The following is a 7,281-nucleotide window of genomic DNA, read 5'->3' as shown; positions in this document are numbered from 1 at the left end:
GCTATGAAAGTTAACATCAGTGATGGTTGATTGATTTGCACTCGTAAATTAAACTGTTTTCACCAAAAACATTTGTCTCCATTGTGCAGTTTTGAGCAAAATATTATTTCTACAGTTACAGTCCTGGTGTAAAATGATGTACTGACGTAAAGTGAAGGATGATTCTTGGTACAGCTTTACAATAACAAGTTTCCCATCAACAACTGATCCTTACTTTAGCTGTTAAAACGCTCATGTTACATTTTAGTCTTTAACTTTTTAGTACATTTGAAAGTAATGAAACAGAGAGACAGTGTTAGACGTGGATTGTGTGCACTCCAGGCTGTTCTCACACATCTTCTGCATGTTTTCCTGCAAAAAGCTCTGCACCTGATTTCATACATACCCTGTATATTTTGAGTCCTGAGTGCCTGTAAGGAGACAGGTTGAGACTTTCACCCTGAAGTCACATGCTCGAATCTGTGTGAAGTCATTTTAAGGTACGTCCTCAAAATGTTTCTTCTCTTAAACCAAACCTCAGTCACTCTATGTTAAATATGTACGTTAAGGATGTAAGGTCAAATTTGTACGATATCATATGAACTGTTCTCTGAGAATACGTTGATCCACTCACAGCAGTCGAGCAATGGCTTCTGCTGGGGTACAGCAGGCCCGCAGGAAGTGCACCAGACTCTGGTGCCAGTTTTCCTAGTGGCCAGACAGTGTTATTGCAATTTCCAGTGCCTGTCATGTGATGCCACTGGGCCCAGAGAGACTTACGTACATTGACTTACAGTGGAAAGTGATTGGGAATAATTTGTTGGATAATTCTACTAGCTTCTGGTCAGACTGTGTAAAAACATGGAGTGTGAAGGTGCTTAGCTTATCTGCTCTCATGCTGTGTGCAGAGCCTTTTGCTGGATAATCATCATTTCAGTCAGACTGCTGACATGGATACAGATTGAAAATATAAGCTCCCTGCAATAGCAAAAACTTTTATACACTGATCTGATATGAAAAGAATCTCCATCGACTCCAACAGTGTTTCTGGATTTATTAAACTATTTTATTTCCTTTGTTCATTAGAGATGATGATGGAGTGAGACCTTTGTTACAATACTCTTAGTAAGGAGAACAAGATGTGACACTTAATGTCCCTCTGTGAGTATTTAACTGCATTCTGTTAATGTGACGCAGTTCAGTTCAGACATGTGCCATGTTTTAATATTTCTGTCATAACTTTTATGTAAATTGACTTTTTTTCAAACCTGAAACCAACGTGAAATATTTGCAACGAGGTGTGAAGGGGCGTTGTTCTTTTTTCTTTACATTTCCTCTCTTTTTCTTCTCCCTTTTCAGTTTTAATAATCATGACATTCATCAGTACATCACATGTATGTTACAGTAAAACAAATGTTTAAGTCACTCCGACAGACGCATGCACGAACCAGCTCCCAGCTCTCACTCTCCCTGCTTTAACAAAAGCTCACTAACACTGGAAATTCCCATCTAATTGTCCCCCGACTCCCTCAATTTACCTCCTACTCACTGGCCTCCCCCCTCGCTGCTCCTTCCCTTTGATTTCCACGCTGTATTTACAGAAATGATTTTCCACACTGACCTCTCCCTCTCTCTCTCTCTCTCTCTCTCTCTAGTTTTTTTTCCATCACTTCTCTCTCTTTATTCTCTCGACGCCTCCACGGTAAAATAAATACATTTCAGAGTTTTCACTTGATTTGCTCTGATTTTCATTCATGATATAAAATACATCAGAGAAAATCAGAACCTGACAAAAGAATAAAATCACAATATCAGCAGAAACAGCGACAGACGATGAAACTGAACATGCTTAAAAATGAAAAACAGAAAAGCAATGAAGCAAAAAACATGAGTATGTTTTAAAATCTACACTAAAAATCTAAATAAAAAATGTTTAATACAAAGTCTTGCTCTCTTACAGTGAGTCTGACTCGTGCAGATGATTTTGTTATTTTATTTAAATCAGTCGGACATGATGCAGTTAAATTCATCCCATGCTGATTGTAATATTGATGAACAGTACTTTGGCAGACAACAGAAACCTGAGAGATGAGACATTTTGATCAAATTAAAAAAATGTTTTGATTCAAGTTATGGTTATTTATATCCTGGATGTTTTTTCAAGTGATCTAAGATTATTTTTGAGACAGTTTTCTGCCAAATTCAGCTGCAATCCTTAAAAACATTAAGGACTCTGCCCTCCATCACCAAATAACTTTACACCGTCACACTGCTGCTGACTTATTTAAAACCCAGAGTCTCAGATGAGACACATCTGATGACGTTTTGAGAGAAAAGTTGCATGTTAATAATTTTCTTTTCCATTTTTCTGCAGAGAAAACTGTCAGACTGAGAGAAACAGTGCACGACATTATCGCCCGATCAACAATAATTAGTAAGAGCCTTCCGAGAGCTAAACGAGTCTCATCCGTCTGTTTGTGTTTTTTTTTCTTTCTCTAATGAAGAGCAATGATGAGGGAAAAAAAAAACAAGCAACAGGAAGAAGAGAAGAAGAGAGAGACACAGGACCTCCCTCTTTCTCTCTCTGGTGACAGAGGGTCTGACCACATCACTCGCTGCCTACTGCTTCCTGCCAACAGACGACCCCAACGCACACACACACACACACACACACACACACACACACACACAGCTGCAGATCTGTCCCACAGCTGTCGGACATGTTGATGGTCTGCGACTGAGCAATTCTTCCTCTGCAAAACAACCAAAGACACAGAGACAGAGACGATGCTCTGGCATATATAAGCTCCTATTACACTGCCTCTCCAAGGCGGGAATTTCATGCCGTTGTTCAGCCTCACTGTGCTGTGTAAAAGGTTCGATTGCGGACTGGGGGACAGAGTTGTCTCACCTCTCAGCCAGGTATGAAGAAAGTTACAGTGCTGAAACAACCTTTAAATGGGCAACAGTTTCTTATAGAATGGTTTGTATGATATCCTACGAATTTGCACCCAATGAATGATGTCACATTCTTAACGTACAGTCATGGAATTAATGTTAAATTATGGAAGTTAGCTTTAGGAAAGGAAATGTGGTGAGGACGTACCTTAAATGACTATAGTTCACTCAAATCCTAACACGTGACTCCAGGCAAAATCCCGGGCGAAAGTCATTTCTTTGTGACCCATCCTGGGTGGCAGGATGGGCTCATGGGCAGGACAGGTGTGATGTTTTAGCGATGTGTTATGCATGAGACCCGCTGCAGGAGATTTAAATAGTTGCTGATAGCAGTTTGTGACTAAGGGCCCGTCCCAATACCCCTCCTTAGCCCTACCCCTACATTTGCGCGTTCCCGCGAGGGGTAGTGGTGTCCCAATCCCTTTTTGTGTGTAGGGGTAGAGGGCATAACGAGGGGTAGTGGGTATGAAACTAGCCCTTCGGAGCGAGGATTTCAGATGCTAACTTGCCAGCAAGGGGTAGATGTCGCCATGGCTACCACTGAGCAAGAGACGGGGAAAAAAGTTCATACATGTACGTATAATTTTGCAAATAAACACGGAACTTTTGTAAAAATGTTTTCGAATAACTGTGTATTTGTGTAGAGAACGGTATAGCAATTTTTTTATTGCTATTCATGATATCTAGATTTGAGTTGACAGAAAGCTAGCCAGCTAGCTAACGTTACCCACGTCAGGTTGCTTGTTAGCTAGCTAGCTAGCTTGCACTATCTGGCGTCTGTCATCTGTCCTGTTCTGCAAATTGTCGGATTTTTCACATTACGATAACACGCCAGCTAGCATAACTATGCTGCCTCCTAATGTTAGCTGGTTAGCTAGCTAGCTGGCTAGCAGAAGTCCCTTGTCCTACGTATCATTTCATCTTCTGAAGTTCATCAAACGAAGCATGATGAATACAGCAAACGTGATCCATTGTAGATGCCGGTTGGAAATGTAGATGGCTCGTAGTTTCCTGTTTAAAATAGTTACATATGCGTGAACGTTACCGACGCAGTGACATAGTGAGTGGTGTCCCAGTTCCTAGGCAAAGATTTCAACCCCTACCCCTTGTTGCTTCATTTCGAGGGCCAGGGGCTAGGGGCGGGGGGGTGTTGGGATTGGGCCTAACTCAGAGAAGAAGAACAGCGGCTGCAGATGTCCCCAAAACAATGAGGTCCAGGAGCTCTTACCCTCTGAGCAGAGGTCATCTGCAATATAACAGGAACTGTAAATGATTGATTAATGACATGTTATGTCATTGTAATTGCTTATAAAGCACTGCTGACATGTATGTTATACGTCAGGCCTGTTTTGATTCCAGGATGCTGGCATGCTGTCTACAATCACACACTGGAGCGACATGATGGCTCTGTCTTTGGGCTCTGTGTAAAAATGCAAATGAGGCATAAAGAAGGGACTTTGTAGCGGCTCTATAGCGCCATCAGACTCTCCCCGGATCTGGGTCCATGGCTGCCTGTACCTGTGAGCAGTGTGAAAGTGATGAGCGCTCACTCTGCTGTGATAATCTGACGTTGAAACTTCTCCAGACGTACACTGACTGACAAACAATAAAAACAGACAACTTAAAGAAACAAAGTGGACTGAGGGGCGTCCCACTGATAAGTGTAATCTCTGACTTTCAGAGTGCAGCCCTACAATATTCTGCAGCAGCAATATGTTTACCCAGAACACAACTTCCTGTGCACATCAGTTTATCATGAGCGTAACTGGCTGGAGACACAACTGCAGACAAAAACACATTCATGCAGAAAATATCGCTGTTTGCCTTCACCACACCAACATCAAACCAATTAGCTGGGGGGTATGTTGAGTAGGTGGGGGGCAGGGGTGTATGTAAGGTAGTTTACTCCCCCTGAACACAAACTGCTCTGAAGTCACATTGAAATGTGTCTTTTTGTTTCTGCGGTGGCTCTGCATGCATGCCTGCAGGAGATGCAGGGGAGAGACAAAAGAGGGCCCAGAGACCACCTGGGTCTCTGTTAGTTTAACAGAGGGCCTCTATCACACACACACATGCACACACACACACACACTAGAGTGCATGGGCACACACACTCTCCTTTTACGTAAACTTTCCACTCTGCTTGGAAGTTACAGCGAGTGAGTTCAGCTTAAATCTGAGGAGAGGAGAGGAGAGGAGATTGTGATGGAGGAGGGAGAGTGAAGGTAAGGGAGGAGAAAGGAGAGGGGGAAAAGGAGAAAGAAGGTGGGGATGGCTGAATGAGCTTCGGGGGCTACAGGTGGGATTAACCCTCCACATTCCTTTGGGTGGAATCGGAACCTGTCAGTTTGAGTCTCTGCACAGTCTGGTTACATACACATGATGTGGTCAAAAGTCAATGTGGACAGCCAAACATGACATTGCCACGTCATTATTCTGCTGCTTTAACAGATTGTTCTCATTCCAAACTTCCACCTCTCAGTGATTTCAGCGTCAGACACTGACTCAGAAAGGCGCCTTTCGCAGTGCTATGATATGCAGTCGGGCAGCGTCAGTTTGAAACGCTGCTGGTATCAAGCAGCGGTGGTTGTGGTGGTGTTAATCATCGATTGATTGGAGGTAGACAGTCTCCTAGATGTCACACCATCACCTCCACCTCCAGATGAGAGTCAGCTCTTTAGAAACCTTTATATGCTGCTGAAACGTACGGAGGTAAAATGATCGTGGTTTGCAGAAATGTGCGTCCCCAACATTTCCTTCAGGCTCATGTGCCTCGCTGTTTTTTAATTTGAAGACACGTCAGACTTTAAAGTTCTACGTTGTCAGACTTTGTTAACCCATTAACCCACATTACCTCCGCGTTCTGCTGTGTTACAGTTTCTGTTCTTCATGTGTATCTGCTGGAACAGAACACTGACCTGCATGCAGCCTTTTCTCTCAGCGGTTTTGTTCTCAGGTCTCTCTGGAATACCAGATGTGGATCTCAGTGAGACGACCTGGTTAGATAACAGATAAAAAACAGAAAGGTTACTGCGTTCAGTGTCTCTCTGTGTGACATACAGTGAGCCTTGTTGCAGCTCCTCATATGAACGGAGGTCACGGCTTGCTGGGAGCTTCAGAACAAACTTCTCCAGTTTTGGGAGAAAAGCCGTCGGGCGTTTGTGGTGATGCAGTATCACTTTCCGTTTCACATAAATCAACTGCAGCAGTTTGAGCGAAGTTGATCGAGCAGAGACAGACCTGCGTGTGTTCTTCACTCAGTCTGGAATTTTTTTATATTCCAATTCTGGAGAGGAATTTCAGAGGAAAACACTGAATTCTTTGGATTTGGGAAACTGACTGGGCCAATAAAACACACACACACACACACACACACACACACACACACACAGCACTGTAAAATAACCACACACACACAAAGAGAGGGAGAGTTCATCCTGATAAGGTTCTCCTGAGTGTTAAACTCTTCCTCCTCCTCCCCTGTCCTCTCCCCTCACCTCTCTCCTGTCCTCCTGACTCCTAAACACTTTAATTGCAGCCCACAGGCCATTTGATGCCTCGCCAAATCACTGCGAAGAGATCAGCTATTGTCCATTTCCTTTGTGTGTGTGTGTGTGTGTGTGTGTGTGTGTATGTGTGAGGGAGACAGTGTGTTACCAAATGACGGTTATACTGTCAGTCAGTGCATGGTGAACCCTCTGTATGTGTGTGTGGATTTAGGGAGTTAATCCCTGAATGGAGAAGCCATTAGAGAGAATTAGGCAGGTTAGACTCAACCATGATCCCCTCTGCGTGTGTGTGTGTGTGTGTGTGTGTGTGTGTGTGTGGGACAGCCATGAGCATGTGGCATGCGTCAGGCCCTCCAGAAGAAGACGGGATGAAGATGCGTTGGAGATGGAGGAGGAGGGGTGTGGTGGCCAACCAACTCCTCTAATCTTACCAATCCACCCCTGCTGCGCGCACACACACACACACACACACACACGGGTGGGTTCATCTCGGCACTCTCTCAACAGATGGCTGTAGCGGAAAGGTGGAGGGTAAACTTGAGCAATACTCAAACCAGACAGCCCCCCCCCCCCCCCCCCCCCCCCCCCCCACCCTGTACCTCCCCCCTCAGTGGCTACAGCTAATCACAGAGTCCTCAGCACGCAACCAAACACACTCTTCATTAAAAGGCAGTTAGAAACACACACAAACACTGAGTTCAGGTAAAACTTGAAACACGCAGACATGTTTGGATGGATGATGTTGACATCTAATGGAAACAGATTACAGTCAGTTTTTACAAAGAAGTATTTCAAATGTATTTATTCCAACAGAAATAAATGAACAGTAGCACGT

The sequence above is a fragment of the Epinephelus lanceolatus genome, chromosome 10, assembly GCF_041903045.1.
Source record: "Epinephelus lanceolatus isolate andai-2023 chromosome 10, ASM4190304v1, whole genome shotgun sequence".
NCBI lineage: Eukaryota > Metazoa > Chordata > Actinopteri > Perciformes > Serranidae > Epinephelus > Epinephelus lanceolatus.
The sequence above is the reverse complement of the archived record's forward strand: the minus strand, read 5'-3'. Positions refer to the sequence as shown.